Genomic DNA, 20,178 nt, shown 5'->3' with positions numbered 1-20,178 from the left:
TTTTGATAAAACCTCCATGCACTGAATTAATGTAAGATGACAAACAGATCAATTGAGAGGACCAGAGTCATCATTTTGGGATTTCAGGACAAAGTTGAGTCACTTCATCACTCTGCTGTGCGATTTCCCATTTTCTCCATTTCAATGACGGGCTATTTGGGCTCTCTTATCCATTATTCCATTACTGTATAATTCATGAGATATCATTAAATATGTTAGTCATACTATGGATCACAGTTCAAAGTGTAAACCTTTTATTGGACAGTGTAGAATTGCCTATAATATGGTCATTAAAACATGGCGTAGTGGATTGTGAATCCGAAAGTATGAAGGGGAAAGGGAATCATGGTCAAAGTGAGTTATGGACCATCAAGGAGCAGTAAAAGCCAATGATGAATTAGTATGTATTTCTCTTTTTTTCCCCCTCTTCTCCCTTTTTCATCCTGACACAGGGAAGGAAATGCTCTTTGTTTTCTTAAGGATGTGCAATTTTCTTCTCTTCATCCTTTTCGAATCCTCCTGCCGAATCCTCAAGCCATCAAATGGAGGATTTAAAGGCCTTTGGCGGCAGTTATGGCTCCCTGCAGAAGCTTCCTCATGATGCTGAGTGGCGACTCTGTAAAGTCAGGGAGAAAAACCAACCAATTTGCAGCAAAAAAGAGAGGATATTCCAAAAACTCTGGCAAAATGTCCACAATTCTGTTTCATATGGAGCATCAATCAAATCTCTTGCTCTCTTTGCTGTAATTACTTGAAAATGTTATACATTTTGTGCAGATTCCAAATTGAGAGTTGAAACCATTAAGGGATAAACGCTTCTTTCATAACAGGAGAAAGTGAGTCACTCAATAAGATGAATTGCCTGTCCACATTTAGAAAAGAAAAAGAATAATTTGCTGCGGTTATTGTGTTTTATCAATGCTTAGCAGTACAAAATATATATTTTCATTCACTTTTCTGTTAACATTTTACACTAAACAAATGCTTAAATAGACAAATAACAAAAATCACGTCTTGCTTCGGGAGAATGGAGTAAGGAGAAATAGAGCAGCAACCTCACCCACACCCTCACAATGCACATGTGTGCACATGTGTAGATTACATTATGCTTTGGGTCCTACCACAGAAAACTTGTGTAATTTATGGGGAAATAAATCTATCCCCTTCCTGACAATTAAACCCCAACTCTAAAGGGTGGCACAAAAGAAAAGCTCTCATTTAAAAAAAAAAAAGAAAAAGAAAAAAGGAAGAAATAGAGCGAGCCTTAGCTCCTTCCTAAATCATTCACCACAACAGTACTGGCTTCTCTGACTTTCCTCCAGGGTTTTGGCTGTTAATATTGAACACTGAATGGGTACAAGTCTGCATTGGACAACTATGTATCAGCATCAACATTAAAGCATGCATCTGTCATATCCCCCAGTGAATGAGGGGGTTATTTGTGAGCCAAGTTCAAATGCTGATGGTGCTCAGCTGACAGGTGGCTGAAGTGATGATGGAGTTGTGGGAGCCATATGCAAAACAGAACATTGTGACAATGTGCACTGAAAGGTTTTATAATGGCTCATGGTTATTGCCAAGTGCTATTGGTTTTTACATGTTTAAGATATTTTACTACAAATCACAAAGTATAATTATAAACTCAAATAATAATACACACTGCAATACTGCAGACCAGAGTTTCTCATACTACAAATGTACTTTCAGAGGCTTGAAATGTACTAGATGTAAGATATCTATCACTGTGTGAACATCATCCACCTTTTTTTTTTTTAGCAAAATTACATTACGCTTGAGTGATAATGCAGTGTATGGTAAACATCCTGCAGTTTATGAATGTCAATGGTGTAGAGCTGAAACAACTTGTTTATCAATCGATTCTGTCAATCAACAGATAATGTTTTATGACCACTAGTGCTTTGGAGAAATGTTTTTACTAGTAGGTTCCCATTGTACTTGACATTAGGCTTGGGCGGTATTAAAGTATTTCGGAAGGCTATGCCAGGGTATTTAGAAATCCCAAAGGTATTCAATGTGACAACGCGATAACCCCCTTCACTTTTCCAGCTGGGAAACAACACAGACACACACCTACACACACAAACACTTCAAAACAATAATGAGAATGTTTGTGGTTATTAAAACCTGCTTTCACAGGGTGGTATAATGTAAAAATTTGAGATTTTTTTTGCCGGCTCAACGTTGTGATGTCTGTCAGCCATTGCCGATGGACGATGGCATCGTTTATCAGCCCAACCCTAAGTGGGAGAGAAAAATGTTGACAACATACAGACTGAGTGAACTCAGCCTGGCCATAGGCAGAGCTGTGGCTACCACAAGAGGAGAAACTCTGCTCCCAGTGTGACAGGGGACAGGTAGAGACAGAGCTGCACTTTCTAACCTCATGCCCCTAATATAAAACACTAAGACAAAAACACTTTGCAAACATTTCCCAAATATACCCCGAATTCCAATTCATATCAGACACACAGAAACTCCCCTATTTACTGGGAGAAATGCCCAAATGTGAATGTGCTGCAAAATATGTCTCCTCATGCCATGAAGTGAGGACAACCAGTGGAACATCAGACTGATAAATAATTGTACAGATTTTCAAATTATTATTATTTTGATCATTTGATATTTTTTTAACCCACACACACACACACACACACACACACTTACCGTTTTATTTCTTTATTTTATTTTTAATATATTTTTATTTTTTAAACACACGCACACACACACTAACTGTTTTATTTATTTATTTAATTTTTAATATTCTTTTATTTTTTTAACACAAACACACATACGCTTTCATGACTTTACGCTTTAATTACTTGTTTAATGAAATGTATGGGGTTGATTGTTCTTATGTAGTATGTATGATGCTTTGGCAATATTGTTGTTACACATTCATGCCAATAAAGCTAATTTGAATAGAAAGAGAGAGAGAGAAAGAGAGAGAGAGAGAGAGAGAGAGAGAGAGAGAGAGAGAGAGAGAGAGAGAGAGAGAGAGATTATATTTAGACAATATTGTTATTACATATTCATGCCAATAAGGCTAATTTGAATTGAAAATTGAGAGAGATGACTAAGACTAGTTTAATTGTGGAGAATTTAAAGGATATAATTGAACAATGTGTAGCATGTCCATATTGACAACCATATCCTGAATCCAACGAGCAAAAGCTGAACCAATGTTCACCCTGGCCTTGTTCTTCCCTTTATTGCTGAGAACTTGGGATTGGTACCAGAAGCTGCCATTTTTTCCATTTTTAACTGGCAATTATTTAGAGTCTTGACAGCTGATGACACAGAGATATCAGGTGATACCAACGTTGTTATTCTATTGGATCACAAGCCTTGCCAGAAGCAGAGACCAAACAGACTTCTAACACAGAGATAAACAAGACATTCATTATGGACCCGTCTTTATAAAACCCGTCTTTATGGACTTTATAAAAGCTCTGTGGATGTGTTTATTATTATTATTTCATTTATATATAAATGTTATCAATAAAACCTTTAAGTCAATGATTAAGCAAAAATGCCGCATTTCTCTGGTTCGAGCTTCTCAAATGTGATTTGAGGACTGTGAAATTAAAATGTTTTATCTAAAAACCAAGGGCATATTTTGGAAAATAGGAAAACCCAGACAAGTGGTGCATTGTACGCTAAAAATAATAAGAATTTCATTCCTATCTGCTTGTCTTTGGAAAAGCATAGTGCGTCCTGCCTCACTGCTTTCAAAATTGCCTCCAGCTGTAAGCTTGTATAAGACGATCATTTAATTCAAATACTAAGGCATCTACTTAACACAATAATCTGGACTGTTTCATCCAGCTGTAAGCAGTTGACCAGGATAAGTTTTATGCGTCTTTCTGTGGCCTGTAAGGGCCTTTAGTTAAGTGGCAGAAGGTGTGATTGCCTGTAGGCACAAATGGGAAAATTCAACGGCTTGTTTAAACCAGTGTGAATTATTGGGCTCATTTTCTATTCCCACACTGCAAACTTTCTAAGAGGAAAAAAGATCAATAATAAGGAGGTTTGCATTCTTAACAGACTGCATTTCCTGAAATTAAGTCATTACAGGCAATAGAGCTGATGAGGTTACACCTGACAGGAAACCCTGAGGCAACTGACTCAACAAAAACAAAAGACCTGTGGCTGTGCTCCGAGCTACCTCAGCTCTGTTTATCTAATTTGGTTGTTTGATTTTGTTTCATTTGTCAAGCTTGAAACTGACTTGAGCTTGTTAACTCTTTAAAGGAGAGTGTTGCATCATGCCCTCAAAATATAACCTAATGTCATGATTTTGTCTTTCATCGCCTCGCTTTCATTTCCTCAGATTCTATTAAAATGCACACAAGACAATCTGTGTTTTCTCAGATGTGGCTGCAGCCCACAGTGCATCTGTGCATTGTTTTCTGAAATATGCAATATCCTCCATCCTAAATGTGGAGGAAAAACAAGTCCATCGACATAGCTGCCACTTCAAAGAACAGTGGAAAAAAAAGTTATTTTCTAAGGTTGTTGACACAAAGCACGTATGCAAGGATTCTTTTGGCTCGTACTATTCTAACTTTGCCAAAGCAGCTGATTTAATACTCTAAACTAATCCCTGTGTGAATTCTGTACCACACACTCCAAACAGCCAGAGAAGTGTTGCTCCTGGCCAGCAGAGGGTCATTTACTTAATGGTGAATGAATCTCTAATCCTGTGTAAACGCCAGGTCCGTGTAGCGAGAGCTCCTGCAGAGATTTTTGCTGCCTGAGCTTTCAGCCAAAAAGTCTGAGCGGTTTCTCAAGCTGGAGACAAGGTCAAGGAAATAATGTTTGATCTGTTATGGCACTCTTATAATTATTTGGACCCTGGAGGAGGACCTTTTCTTTGGCTTGGCTACTGCCATCTAATATTTCACCCGAAAGATGTGAAAGCCATATCACTACTTGTGGTGTATGCACACTGCTGAAAATTCCTAAATCTTCTTGCAAATGTATTCCCCACTCACTGAAATTCCACTAATTACCATTAATTTGCTCTCCATGGAGTGCAAACTAATTTTTGAATGTCTAATTCTCTAAATCTACAACTGTCTGTCATATAGTGGGATATGTTGATTTTATTTTCTACAGCTTTTGGAATCCTGCTTTTCTGAAATCTTTATATGCTGAATGATAAACAACTTACTGGAACCACAATGGGGTCAGGATCTACGTGCCACTGAAGTCTAAAACTAAATTATAAAGTGGTTTGAATTTCCACTACAACTCAGGTGGTTTGAAGTAGATCTGCTTTCTATTACAACAATATTACGGAACCAGTCATACTTGCATTATTCTCAGTTTAACTGATGAGCATTGAACAAAAAGCTCTTGTATGGGTTTGGTATGGTTGCATTTTATGGCTGCGACTAATGATTACTGTAAGTGTTGATTATTCTGACAACTACAACTAATCATCACATAAATAGTAAATAAAAGAGTGGAAAATACCAATCACAATTTCCCAGCCTCACAGTGGCATCTTAAAGGTCTTTATTTTTACCAAAAGTCCAAAACATATTCAATTTAACTTGAACTTAAATTGAACTATTTACAAGGCAAGTGCATAAAAAGGCATATTAAACAGATGAAAAGCAGCAAATCCACAAACATCTCCCACCTCCGGGAGCAGGACTCAGCAAATGTTTAGCAATTCTTCTTCAACAATTAGCCGCTAATTAATTTCTATTGCATTTAACATGTGCTTCTTTTAACTAAATTTTAAGATATGCCTTTCTCACATACAGCTGATTCTGATTATCACTAAAGATCTCAATTCTAAACCAAGAAAAGATTCATTTGATCTCAGTCCAGTTACTTAAAAACCACCAGTATTAGCATAAGACTTTTAAAGGCTTTACATACTCCTCAGTATTTCTCTGCCCATATCAAATCCATACCTCAGCAGAAAATGCATGGTTCTGTCCAGGACAAACAGTTTATGATAATGTTTGAAATCTTTTATCATGTTGAATGCTCAAAGAGATGAAGGCCTAACTGTGACCCTAACAGGGGTGTAGGAGGAATTTAAAAGCATTGTTAAAACAATATATATATTCATAAAAGCAGGGGTAAAAGTGAAGCCAGTGTTATTTCATTCAATAAATCTCCTACAACAGGAGGAACGGGAGAAAAAAAAAAGTGTCTGGCTTATGATCCAGTGAATTTCTTTCTTTGCAAGTGACGACTTACAAGAGTCAGCTGCTCTATACTGTTTGGTTGGAAGAGCTAATGCAAGTGTCCGTTTGAATGGGAAGAAGTGGAGCAGGTCTGGGAGTCTTCAGCGGGTACTGAACTCTGAGGTGGGCGACTTGTCCTCGCTGCAATCATTGAGGTTTAATTGTTCTGAATGCAGCTGGCGACGAGTTACTGCCTATACAGATTGACAGCATGGCAGGTTTACAGGGAGGAGGAGAAGATGGTTAAAATGGAGGCCTGGCCAGAAAATGCTCTGCAGGGACAATCGGACATGTCTTTGAAACACTTCACGTCTCTCACTTACTGTATCCCGTCTCCTCTTGACTGTTAAATGTCATCGTTATTATCTAATGCTTCATATGTGTGATTTTGTCATAGTTGAAATGGCAGGTACGATTTTTTACAGATACATGAAAATGTCAGACTACTTTTAGATTAGTAATCTAAACTATTTACTTGAACTCATGCGTGTAAATTATACCTAGTTACTGTGCATTTTAAATGGTATCTAGCAGGGCTGCTACTAACGATTATTTTCAGTGTCGATTAATCTGTCGATTATTTTCAATTAATGCATTAGTTGTTTAGTCTATAAAGTGTCAGACAAAAAATGTCAATCACTGTTTCCCAAAGCCCTTGATGTCCTCAAGTCACTTGATTTCTCCACAACCCAAAGATATTCAGTTTAATGTCATAGAGGAGTAATGAAACCGGAAAACATTTACATTTAAGAAGCTGGAATCAGATAATTGTTCAAAAAAAAGAAAAGAAAAGAAAAAAAGACTCCAACCCATTTTCTAAATAGTTGGTGGTTAATTTAATAGTAGACAACCAGTGGATTATTGGAATAATTGTTGCTAGTATCTAGCCAAGCAGACAGATTTATTTCTATGTGCTAACTATCAGTCCATCCATCCATCCATCGTCAACCGCTTATCCTGCGTATAGGGTCGCAGGGGGCTGGAGCCAATCCCTGCTGTTATCGGGCGAAAGGCGGGGTACACCCTGGGCAGGTCGCCAGTCCATCGCAGGGCCTCACATAGACAAACAACCACGCACGCTCACACTCACACCTAAGGACAATTTAGGGTCACCAATTAACCTAGTCCGCATGTCTTTGGACGGTGGGAGTAAGAGAGAACCCGGAGAGAACCCACGCAGACACGGGGAGAACATGCAAACTCCACACAGAAAGGCTGGGGCAACCGGCAACTGCACCACCGTGCCGCCCGCTAACTACCAGTTGATTATCAAATTTTTTTAATTCTTGAACATCAATTTTGTTATTGGTCTCAAAAATCCAGTGTTAGTGACACTTCATGTATGTAGTTTAAAATATACCAATGCATCATATTTGTAAGCTTGTTTTGCATGTAAAATCATTAAAATAACAAATGAACTACTTTTAGTAAAAAGTACAGTATTTCCCTCTGGAAGGTAGTGGAGTAAAACTATAAAGTTTCCCCAAATGAAAAGTACTTCAGCTGCCTTAATTCAACAACCACTTGTAGATAGTGTTAATATGTGTTTAAATCTGGAGCACTTGTAAGGAAGTGATTATCTGTCTGCACAAGTGACAGGAACTACCATCAGTTTTTTCAGCCCAGAAAAATATAGTGCAAAAGGTCAGAAGCAGAAAAAGCAAACATCATGACTGTGCAATATGCCATCACTCATCACAAATGGCTCACTATTTTCTTCCTCTCTGTCTTTTGCTCTGCTTCTCCTTTTCTCTTTCCCTCCCTCGCTCCCTTGAATGCCGTGCATTCCTCTTTGTTTGCTCATACTGAGCCCTCCCTGTGGATCCCATGCCTGACTTTCCCAAACTCGATATTAATATCACAGGCCATTGTAATGGAGTTATTTTCATGGAAGCCCCGGAGGAAGTCATGTGACTATGATTAGTCCCCTGAGGGCCCGAAGCCTCCATTAAGCTCGTTGTTTTAACTCACATAACCATCAATGAAGTGGAAAAGCTGAGGAAGTAGCCATCACTCTGGGCTGGCTGGGGTGTTTTCTGAGCACCTATTTTGTTAATGGGGCCAGCATATTTTCCCTCTCTCTTTTTTTGGGGGGGGGATTATTCTTAAACTGTGGCTTGCAGAAAGAGCCTACACATGTGTGCGTTTACATTGACCCACCACCATTAAGATTGATAGCGATGGGATCTGGTGGTTAACACACTGTTTAAGCCCACAGAAAAAAAGGGGTGGGGGCAACATAAGGAAAAGCACAAGGACTCAAACACACTCACCAACTAAAAGCAAGGGTGAGCTCCAATGCATCTGCCATCAGGAAGACAACTTGAGTTAAGATGGGAAAAAAATCACCCTGGAATACATTTACTCTGTCAGGTTACTACTTAAACACACATGACTGAGAAAAGCAGACACTGCCACATGCATGCTTCCTCTCATAATTCTGTTCACCTCTCTTCTTGACCTAAAAGCCACTGGGCCACTTCCAAGGAAACAGGATGAACTGGGCCAGCGAGGCAGTTGACAGCTTTCAGATGGACTATTGGTGAGATCTACCATGTTCAGAGGCTTACCGTGAGGAAGTGAGGGCTGTTCCCACTCTGCAAATGGCAATTACCCAGACATGAGCCTCATAATTGTCAAACCAAATTTTCCTGCTGTCAGCTAATAAGGGTTAGGGGGAAGTAACTAAGTAAGTAAATAACTAAATAATAACTGACCTTTGACAATAAAAAAGGAATTTGCCTGAATTATGAGTTTAGATTTTCTGGCAATTCATGGACAATATCATTCACTCTTTTCTGACTTGGAAAATATATAACATTTATCAATGGAAATATCATTGGAAATGGATCACTTTCAGGCCAGGGGATTGCTGCCTGGTCTTCCACTTAAGAAGTTGATATAATGAGTAAAAAACTCTGTCTTAGATATATCCTGTTTTTACTTTGGATTAGTGACAGTATACATCTACCTATGAGTTTAGACAGTGACAAAGGTCAAAGAGGGGTCATGAAATATCTCAAGCATCCATTAACACCTGGGGAAACATGCATGGCTGAAGAAACAGGAACTGGGTGTCAAATAAGAGCCCGCGTTCTGCTGTAAAATGGACACAGTGCCCCCAAATCACTGAATGTTACCCAGCAGGATTCGAGCTTCATAGCTGGTCACCCTGCAGTCTTCACCAGCTACGCTGAATCACACTACTCCTGTGTTCCTAAAACCCATTTCACTTGTCATTTTAACTTGGATCACAAGGTAGGGGTTTTTATTATAAAATTCATTTACGGGCAAATAAATCTGCCGATTTTATTGCCATTTTTCCCCCTATTTTGGAATATGTAAATGCCACGTTGGTCACATCATCGTGCAAATAGAAGATGGCTGGGACCTTCCATTCAGTCACATCTGCATGTCGTCCAAAATGATGTAAGCAAGTTCCCATCACTTTCCCCTTATTAATGTCAGCTCCATGTTGGGCGCTGAGCTACATAAACACCCACACACATGTTAATAATGCACACACAGCGAGACTCTATGTGGGCCCCATTTGACCTGCGTGTGTTAAACTGACACACATATAATATGGCATCTATCCCCTCTGTTCCCCTGGCTGCTCGGTCCCGACTGGGCCGGTTGGGGGAAATGGAAGATCCACATGGAGCTTGTGACACTGCAGCCCTCTGCTTTTCCCCAGTCACTGAGACCAGAGGAGGCCGACCAGCCCGCTGCACATTAACTGGAACAGGTGCAGTGAGTGGGGCTTGTTTTTCTTCATTGGCTCCTCAGGAAATCATAAAGCAAATATATTGCTGGAGGACGGTTTTCGGGGTGCCCTGTGAGCAAACTGAGAGGGGAAATGGATCAACGAGCGGCCACCGGGGACAGTAAATCAACAGGCTAAAAGGAGAGCTGAATGTACTGTGGAGGCCCCAGGAGCCCAGCCCAAGGCCAGGGCCTCTGTCAGTCAGAGCCTGGTGTTAATGTCAAAGCCAGCTGGACCTAGCAGCACACGCCTATAAGGAAATGATTGAGCTGTCTGTGTCAATCGCCAGTGTACCACTAGAGGCCATCATGGCACAGGGCAGCATTTTGGGGAACTTCATGGTTGAGATTTTTCACCCAAAATTACTCTTTCATATCTTTCTGTAACCGTGACACCGTGGTATGGGATCAGATGATCCCAGAAGCTGTTTTGTTTGTCATCTTTTTATGACACCAATTTAAAAGTACAGAAAGTTGACACAAAGTCATGCATGGTGAGGTTTATGTAATTCCATGCCAAGAGTATTTTCCAGGAGAGCAATAGTGAAGCTGAAAATGTAGGGGCCTTTCCACACACTCTTTGGAGTAATGGGTCATCACTAATCGATTTGTCCTGCCTGTTTAAGCTTCAGTGAGATCTCCCTGTCCCTCTGTCAAATGCCTCAGTGCACACAGATTTCTTACTGGCTGGAAAACACTTTCTCGCTGCTACCGCTCTTGATTCAATCATCGTCAATCAGGAACATATGGTGTTTCCGGGCTGCCCCTCTCCTGCCCACCGCCTCCACTACTGCTGCCGCCACCGTATCCAGTGCTACACACACTTTCCTCTTGCCTAGTTTACAAATTAGAGCAGCTGACGTCTACTGCTACTTCATACAGACCAATGCTGACATGGAAGGCCTGGCCCAGGCTGGTTACCTTGTGAATGGGGCATTATTATGAGCCGGAGACACGAGCTGGTCCAGCCCATTTTTTCTGATCGAGTGTTTCAACACATCATATAAAGAAACAGCTGTACTACAAATCAGTATGCTCTGTGACATTGACAAATGTGCTATTTGGACTCCCAAGCTCTCTCTTCTTGCCTATCTTCCCAGCATGGACACCTTAACCACTCTGCGCACACGCACACACACACACACACATCTTAAAAGCATGCACTTGGTTAATCATCTATCTGTCAATCTACTTACTATTGCCAAAGTACAAATGCAGAGCGTTGTGCAACACATTATCTATTGTTGAGAGACAACTGTCATGCGTCAAGTGACCAAGCATGAATTCAACTTAACTTCAAATGCTGACTGATTTAAAAGCATGTTGAAAACCAAGCTTAGCAGTGTTTTTGAGAGCGTAAAAGTAATATTTGGTTACTTTTGAGTGTCTGAGCATCCATTGTTATCACACATCGTGTCCTGGGGTTTAAGATCCCAGACTTTTGGGTATGGGAACTACTACTACTACTATGGGAACCAGTATTTTTTTGCTGGTGGGGAAATTATGTGTACCAGACATTCAGACTGAAAACAGCACAGCTGCATTGGTGGAGGCATGTTGTTTCAGGTAACAGTAAGACAATAAAATGCAATCCAGGAAGGCTAGTTTGGGTGACAGATCCATGAGTATGAAGACTTGAACAGTGCACAGCAATTTATAAGACTACCAGAAAGGATTTAACAACTATGGAAAGTTAGAACAGAAACAATAATTTTACCCTTCATTGCGATAATTGTAGCGTTATGGAAGACGTCAATGCAATGTTTCAAAGTGGGGCAATGCTTGAAGTTCGCATTACGTCTCATCTCACCGTGTCCAAAGGCAAAAGTGTTTGTAGCTGTTCTGTATGGCTACACACGGAGGTATTTTGGGCAGTCTCTCCTCAAAGACCATGTGAAGTTGGCTTGGTTGTTGGTTTCAGGAAGTTACAAAAAGTGACCACCTCCCCAGTTTCGATGTTGGAAAGATGTGGTGGGAGAGGGTTTCATCTGTTAGATGATCTGACAAGCATTTCAATTGAAGCATACCGAAGGCCTCAGGGGCAGGATAGGAGATGCTGCATAAATTCAGGTAGTTTGTATGAGCAGCAACATCCACCATGGATGAACAAACGAGCACCACTTAAAGAAAGTCAAACTTCATCAACAGGAAAACTCAGCAAAGAGCCAGACACAGTGATCTTTCACTCTGGGAAGCGCAGTAGAAAAACACAACAGCAGCAACAATAAGTGCTTTGCAAAAAGATTCCCACTTTATGCATTACAGATAATTGAGGACTTTCACTTTAGGCATTACAGGTAAATGTAATTATACGGTGGAACTCAATAAACAGTAGTTCAGTTTAAGTACAGTAACACTGAAGGTCTTGCAAGTAAGCAAGCCAGATCCCTCATGTCAGTGATTTCAAGTCCTGCATTCAGAGTAACATGTGGTTTGGGAGAGAGTTATTGTACCAACGAGCTCACTAGGTATTTTGCAACTTAAACGAAAACTTGAGCCATAGAGAAGTGAAACTACTTTTGGGGTTGAGCTGCTGGAGCAGCTGGAAGGCAACATGTTCCAAGGTTCATGTAACAGGAAAATAAAAACGGTACTTCCCCATTTGTACGCTATATGTAATTTCATACTAAATAATAAAAAAAAAATGTCTGCTCCAGAGATGGATGGTGGAGGTGTGATCTATAAACATGCTGAGGGGTTAGTAATGATGTGTCTCAGTATTTAATATAATATTAAGTGTTTGTTTAAATACTCTGTGCCTTCCTGTGTTGGTGGTAAAATAAGAGCATTCTTAAAGGTCATTTAACTGTTGACTAGTAACTCATAATTTCTGGAGAAAACTATATTGATACCGCAGCAGCTTTACTTCCTTATTCTGACAATGACACATTGTGACTGTTTCCTGTTTTATTATCATCAGCGTTTCAGGTTGCAAAAGACTGACAAAGAAAGATCAAGGTAAATAATCCAGAAAAGGTCATTTAACTAGTATAACACTTTGTGTCACTGATATATTAATAATTATGAAAAGGTTATGTTGATTCTACAGACGTAAATGGAAATAATTTTGCTGGTTTGATCAGAGTAATAAACATGATTTTGTTATGGCAACCAAATTCAAAACAAAGGTCCGAAACCAAACTGTTCACAAACATAATGATAAAATGAAGCTGTAAACCACACGCTAAGTTTGAAAAGGAGATTGACGGAGTGTTTTTGACATTGTCAGTTTACTCTCAGCAAATCTGTGATGTGCAGCCAGGCTGGTTCCTCTGAGGGGAAACATCAGCGGGCTCCAAGCGTGACCAGCAGAGAGGCACGATGTTATTCTTTCTGCCCTACAGAGTGGCAGAGACAAGCTAAATATCTACCCATAAATTTGACCCGCCGTAGGTCAGACTGCTGGCTGAGCATCAATAGGGTGTACCTAGTGTGTGCCAGGAAGCCAAGCCCCTTTTACCACAGAACTGCTCATATATCTGACTCCTCACATCATTCTGACCCGCTCTCCACATGGTCACAGCACCTGAAATTGAAATTACGAGGCGTATTTTAAGATCGCAGTGAAATGCTGAAAACAGAACATTTCTAAAATGACAAGTTTATTATGAGACGTTCGTGCTATTAGCGTTAACTGATATAGGTGGTGGAACTGGTTGTCAAAATTAAGACTGCATTACCCATAAACCCAAAGAACATGTTGCTACTTTACCCTGCTGACCCCTAGCTAGTGTTGGTAGTGAGTCAGTGGGAGTGATCCATCTGCAAATGTCATTTTTTAGTTGACACAGAAGTTGTGGTAGCAGTTGCTAGTTGCAGTTTAGGTAATGTCATGCAAACAATGAAATACATATGCACCTCTCTGAGTTGTTGTCTCTGCTAGCTAGCTATGCAAGAAGATAATATGCATTCTTAATCCTGCCTTCAAAGCACTGTTTCTCCAAGAGGCTGTAAAAAGCTGTAAATGAGCACAACATCAGAGCTATTTGACTCGCTCCACAAATCAGTAGGTCTTGAACCAGGCTATGACTTTGGATTAGGTTTCAGTAAGAGTAACAGTTGATAGTTCAGTCTGGCCCTACATGGTAATTGAAATGTGTGTGCTTTAAATGCAAAACAGTTGTTACTGTTACAAGTATCTGCAGATATTAAATTATTGTGAGGGACAGAAGGGTATTTTTATTATTTCTTTTTTAAGAAAGTTCTCAAAGGCCAAAACCTAAAACAATAATGGTTGAAAACCATTTTCAAACAGGTCACTGTACTGGAGATGTCTCAGTAACGTTCTGCCCTTCATCTCTCGCGTTTTATTTATCTTTTGGTTTTAGTATATATGAAATGTGCTGCACTAATCAGTCAGCACATTTCTCTGGCTTGGTAACCTCCCTCAGATTTGCAGGGTTTTATGTTGACACGACCACCATCAACATCATGACAAGACACGTGGTGACTGGGTTGAGCCCAATTTCTTGAGTTGACAAACAGTCATAGTCTAGATTATGCACTTTTCAAAGGAAGCGAGGGCTGGGAACTATTTTAGCCAATGCAAAACCACACATTTTTTACTCATTTCTGCCAAGAGGGTAACACAATCTCATATCCCACTGGCAAAATTAATGTTTATGAGTATTTTTAATAGGCTACCTCAGACCTAAGCTTTTTAAAATTATGCCAGCGCTACCAGAGCCTGTGAAATGATTTCAGGGCTATAAAGGAAGCGTTATGTTCTACCACCTTCACTATAATTGAGAGCAGCTCCCTTTGACAAGTCATGTGAGTTATGGCAAAGATGGGGAGGCCTCATTATTGAACTTTTAGTAAATCAGTGCTGACGTTTCTACAGTTAAGCATTTTAGAAAAGTAGAAGTAGAAAAGTAGAAAAGTAGAGAAGTAGAACAGTTGTGGAAGCAAAGCATGATTTTAAAGGAAGACACTTAGAGCACACATGTGGACGCATAGGTGGAATACTCATGCAGGTGTGAGTAATTAGCCTAATGCTTAAAAGACAATTGAATATAGACCTTTCAAACAATGTTAGCTAGCTTCTTTCTGGAGTAAACCTCAACCTGAATTCAACAACTTTTGGATATTCAGATTAATTTTGAATGCAGATGTAGTTCTTACTGTACAAGTGATGCTCTGTATTACTGGATATCTGCTTACAACAGCTAAAGGGTTCTACACGGGCCTAAAAGTGACCCGATGTTACATTTTGGCTCTATTGCATCCTTTACTGACCATTAGCTCACCAGGCTAATGCATGGGCTACTCAGTCTCTTTCCCCCTTCCCACTGGCTACTATGTATCTACTTGCAGCACATGACATGAACAGATGCTGACTATTGCACAGTCAGAGAAAAAAAGAAAAATATGTCTTAATAAATTACATTTCAAAATAGCCAAAAAGCAGCAAAATGGTTTTGGTAGCACTACTACAGGGCAAGGAAATATAAATAAAAAAACTTGCATGTTAAGAACCAAATATAGTTGCTTGCAAACCTAGCATAGACCAAGAATGTGAAGACCTGCAAAGCAAAGTGCCTGCCAAAATATAGAAACTTGATTAGATTTTTTTGCTGTATTTTGAAACAGATGGATTTGGACCACAGAGTCCATCAACTTATCCCACAATGTTGTCACCACAAAAACACAAAATGTCAAGATTCCCACAAATATGACCCTCTTAGTGCCGCTAGAATTTTCCTAACAAATGAAACCTGCACCACCAGAAGCCTACCTTAACTGACTTATTTGAAATAACATTTAATCTTCAACATAAGCAACAAACACATGGGGAAGTTCAGGTACTGCAAATCTCTATGCATCCAACACTAAACGAGAGTGAAAACTGCTCCTCACAATGAAAGTATTCGCACTTGCTAGTGGATAGAAGGGAAGTAAAACGGGGTTACCAGTCATAACAGGAATCATTCATTTTAATCACCAAGTACAAGAGACAATAGAGTTTGTCTTGTTGTCATTGGTACTGTGACAATTTGAAAATGTTCAGACTTTCACAGCCCATACCGACACAACAGAAAGAAGCTAAGCTCCTGCTCTTGTTGGCCTTGTGAACAGCTGGTAACAAACTATTGGGTGGACAAATAAAATCCCCCACTGTGTAGGATATAAAGAGGACTACACTCTTACTGCCCTGGATTACAACAACAATATCAAACCCTACACTTATTCTAAAAATAGTTTTTTATGAAATCAAAATTGAATGCCAAAATGAATATGAAATATTGTTCCTGGCAGGTCAAAAGAAAAACTGTACTGGGTAAATACACAATCAACCCTTTACTCTTACTAATACATTGAAAATCTCTCACAACACAGTGTGTAGAAGTAACGTTACTTGCAGAGTGTACTGTAACCTCCACTTACCCTAATATGCTTTTAAATTTCATGACATGCAAAATTCATGGTAAATAGGCTTAAGTTACACATTAAACACATGAAAGTTCCACTAACTGAATCATTAAACTAGCACATTAAACCCACACTTTAAAAAAATACATTTACATGATGATGACTGCATTTCATGACTTATAGAAAGTGGGTTAGGCCTACTCACATCACAGCAGTTAAGTATTTCAGTCCATTGACGCTGGAAACGGCTGTTTGCTGAGAAACAGCTCATCAGCAGCGGTTGAGATCCGCCCGTTGGTCCCGTTGATATCCACGGGGACGTGTCATCAAGTGTCAGCTAGCTTGATGAGCTACCCCAGTCAAAAGTCGGTGGAAAAGGCGCTAGTTTAGCATTAGCGCGGTTGCTTGCTTAGCTCAGAAACTTTGTTTTTTAAAAGACTGACGTTGATCTCAGCGTGACCAGTGACCACAACAGTTTTTAAACTCAGCACAAAGGTTGCCATATTTGTTTGGCAGCCCCTCACACACCTGTTAGTTAGTAAGTTACCTCTGCTAGCTCTTGTCCCCATGCCAATCAGCAGTTTAATTTTTTTTTTTTTTTACATACTTGGACTCCGGCTATCAACTGTCCACCTGATTGTTTCTTTTTCGTTTAGACAAGGTTTCTTATGGGTTTCAAATGGCCAAAATGCTACATTTCTCTTAAACCTGATAATTTTATGACCCACAAGCATCTGTTCTACTGCATATTGTGACATAGCTGACTGAATTACATGGTAATTTCGGTAGTTTTTAAACCTGGGCTTTATTTTTACATATTTTGGTGTAGGTAAAAAAAAGTTTTGGAGTCCATGCAGTAGATGGTTTCAGCTGGCAAACACAATAGGGACAGGGATCCTTTCCTTTATGTTGTCAAACACCTGGTAGAACAGTCACAAACCACAGCATTTATAGCCCATGCTAATATGCTAAGAAAAATGAATATTACAAATCAGTTCAATGAAGTTGCAAAAAAAATATTATTAGACCCTGCAGGACGTGAATAAAATAACATATGAGCATATGAGAAAATAAAATTACCACATGCAGGGCCATTTACTCTTTATACACATCATATAACCTTTACAGCTTAGTTTTTCATAAGCATTGCACTTTATTCTCTACAAACAGGAAAAAATATGACCACAGTTTTGCAAGAACATCAGTACAAATGGAAAATGCAGACATGTTTGATATTCAGTATAGTCAAAACTCTCCAACTACATGTCTAACTTCTGCCAAATTATGTTATTATGAAGACATTTTTATAAGGGATGTGTCTGTATGTTTAGAAATGTTTCCTCCTGACCCCAGTCTGGTTGGCCATGGCCCTGTTTTAGGAGTTAAATCCAGAGAACCCCCTTGTAGTCGGGGAGATGAAATGTTGCGTCAACGTGAATGGATGTGTGCGTAGCGCTGCACCCCTGTGAGAGGATCTGGGAGCCCTTTATCACCTTGCCGAGCTGTTGAGCAAAAATAATGCCCCCTCTGTTATCCTCATCAGCGACGCAGTGAGCAAGTCTGAGGGGATATCCTGTTGGCGAAGTTAACGCATTCATCCTGCTTGCGGCGGTTTTAGTGACACAAGATTTACAAAATGTTCCACCCGCCTCCCCTTACCTCTTTACAATACTCTGTATATAGAGTAATGGGCCTTAGATCCTCTGTTATTTCAGAAAACAGGGGATTCTCAAAATGGTGCCAACTTGAGCAGGGTTAACACAGAGACAAGTACCAGCAGGGCTGTTCTCACTTACTTTGACTCACTGCACTTTTTGTAAGGATTTTGCAAACTATTCTCAGCTTAATTTAAACTTATTTATGACCCTTGTAAAATATATGTACACACTAAGTTTCACATTTACATTTCAATCACAATTTCACGCCCCTCTGTAGCTTGAGAAAACTTCACTTTATGGTTAAAAACGCCACTGAAAACATTTAAAAACTATTACAAGGCTCTCTTTTCGGTGGCATTTTTACCTAATAACAGTAATGTGAGGTTTCTTGCTCTTAATGTTACATCATATTAAATGCACTGTAGACTTAATATAAAGTGAACAACCTACGTGCTTTAGTATGAAGGGTAGGTTTAGAAAGCAGATTACTCAACATCCAACTCAATGACTTAAGCAAAGTTTTAAAACCACTATGAAACAATTCTGTGGGCTGGGTAAGGAGGAACCATTAAGTAGCTGAAGTAATTCAAAACATCCACTAACCATAATACACTGTGTGGTTTCTGATTTCTGGAAAAGTGAAGTACTTAAAAACAATCGGATTTGAAAAATTTCACCCTCCTCTTCATTCCTTCCCTATCCGTGGCAACAAACTCCACCGTGGGACAAAAATACCCAGATAAACGCAGAGTGAATTTCTTTTTTTTTTCTGAATTATGGAGCTGTATCCTGCTATCACAGCTTGTCCCTTTTGTCTGACCCAAACCACGCTTGTGGTGAAGCTCCTGTCATACCAGCAAAAGCAATGACATTAACATCAGAAACCAGAGGAAGCCCGGTTGCAGGCCACCCAGGTTTTCCAGGGGTCTGGAGAGCCAGGGAAAGTATATCTTGGACTAGTCACTGGACTGCCCTTGCATTTCCTATTATTAATTTTACACAGACGACCAACCCTGCTCTGTAAATCATACCTGTGGTTTAGGAATGGCCAATGGGTCTCTTCTCTCTTTTCTCTCTAATTCATGATGAGGTCTGCTCATTGTCTTTCTCTCTATCTGCTTATCCATCAAGTTATCCAAGAGATTATACTTGTCACTTACAAATCATCACGTGCACATGATATAATCCTGAAATGCAACTGAGATGCGGGCGTGTGACATTTGGGTTCAAGTTTTAAATGGTCTGGACAAGTTGAAAATGTCTTGTAGCCCTTCCTTTAGTATCGTCTTGTTTTTTGGCACGTTGGTGTTATTGCAGCATCAGAGCTACTTAAGAGAGGAAACTGTGGTGAGAACTGGCAACTCCTATCACCCTTTGCCCTTCACCTTAAGCAGAGGAGGCATAGAGCGTTTTCCCTTCTCAACCCAATATAACACAGACACACATGGTTTAACAGCTAGGTTGAGGAGGTTGTTAGAAACATACTCAAGGGTCCTGTTTACTGTGCATTTTCTTTAAGGTTTACACCCGACAGTATTTTTATTTTTTTGCAACAAAATTACAGTAAATTACCTCAATACTAAAAACACAACATATTTGAGCAAATTTTTGATTCATGAAGCTTGGAGGAATTTCAAGGCTGTGAGAGATAATTGTTGCCCTTTTTGCATTTCAGCTGCACAATATATGAGCCTGTCAATGTAAAAATAAAGTTGATTGAGATAGATATTTGATGCACAAATTAAAGTCGTGTGGTTAGCTATTGATATATGCACAAAGCTGCATGTCGTATGCCAGTACAAACTGAATTCCCGCAAAATATTTCACCCATTGTGGGCACTCCAGTCTCAAAATAGAGACTTTTATTCGGACAAGTTTAAACAGTAGTTTGGCTCACAAATGACTAATCCTCCTTCAGAGCTAAATGGATCTGTGTTCAAGGCGTCTCCAAGCCGTCCACCATTTATAGAAATATGTTGAGCAGAAACCACACGGGGACTATCAGGTACATCTTTTGTTTAATACAGTAAGCCCATTCATTCCTCTTTTTGTTATTGTATGTGCCTTAATCCCATTTGCAAAAATTTGATTTTTATCTCCCTGGTGTTCTAAGTCCCGGCAGCATGGAGGGAGGGAGAAACTGCCTGTGAAACCTC

At 39.7% G+C, this 20,178-nt stretch overlaps 1 long non-coding RNA gene across 1 annotated transcript; it reads right to left on the bottom strand.

Moving 5' to 3' along the window:
- Window positions 1-231: 231 nt before the first annotated feature.
- Window positions 232-16,950, bottom strand: LOC119909589. Its single transcript, XR_005445486.1, has 2 exons — window positions 16,570-16,950; window positions 232-616 (listed from the first exon to the last, which is right to left on the bottom strand). It is a non-coding gene; the product is annotated as an uncharacterized LOC119909589 (long non-coding RNA).
- Between the last annotated feature and the right edge of the window lie 3,228 nt (window positions 16,951-20,178).

This window comes from Micropterus salmoides, unplaced genomic scaffold (assembly GCF_014851395.1).
Source record: "Micropterus salmoides isolate LMB-PRFRI ecotype aquatic unplaced genomic scaffold, ASM1485139v1 Ms_hic_scaffold_18, whole genome shotgun sequence".
Taxonomy (NCBI): domain Eukaryota; kingdom Metazoa; phylum Chordata; class Actinopteri; order Centrarchiformes; family Centrarchidae; genus Micropterus; species Micropterus salmoides.
Note: the sequence above shows the minus strand (reverse complement) of the source record. Positions and strands in the feature narration are given on the sequence as shown.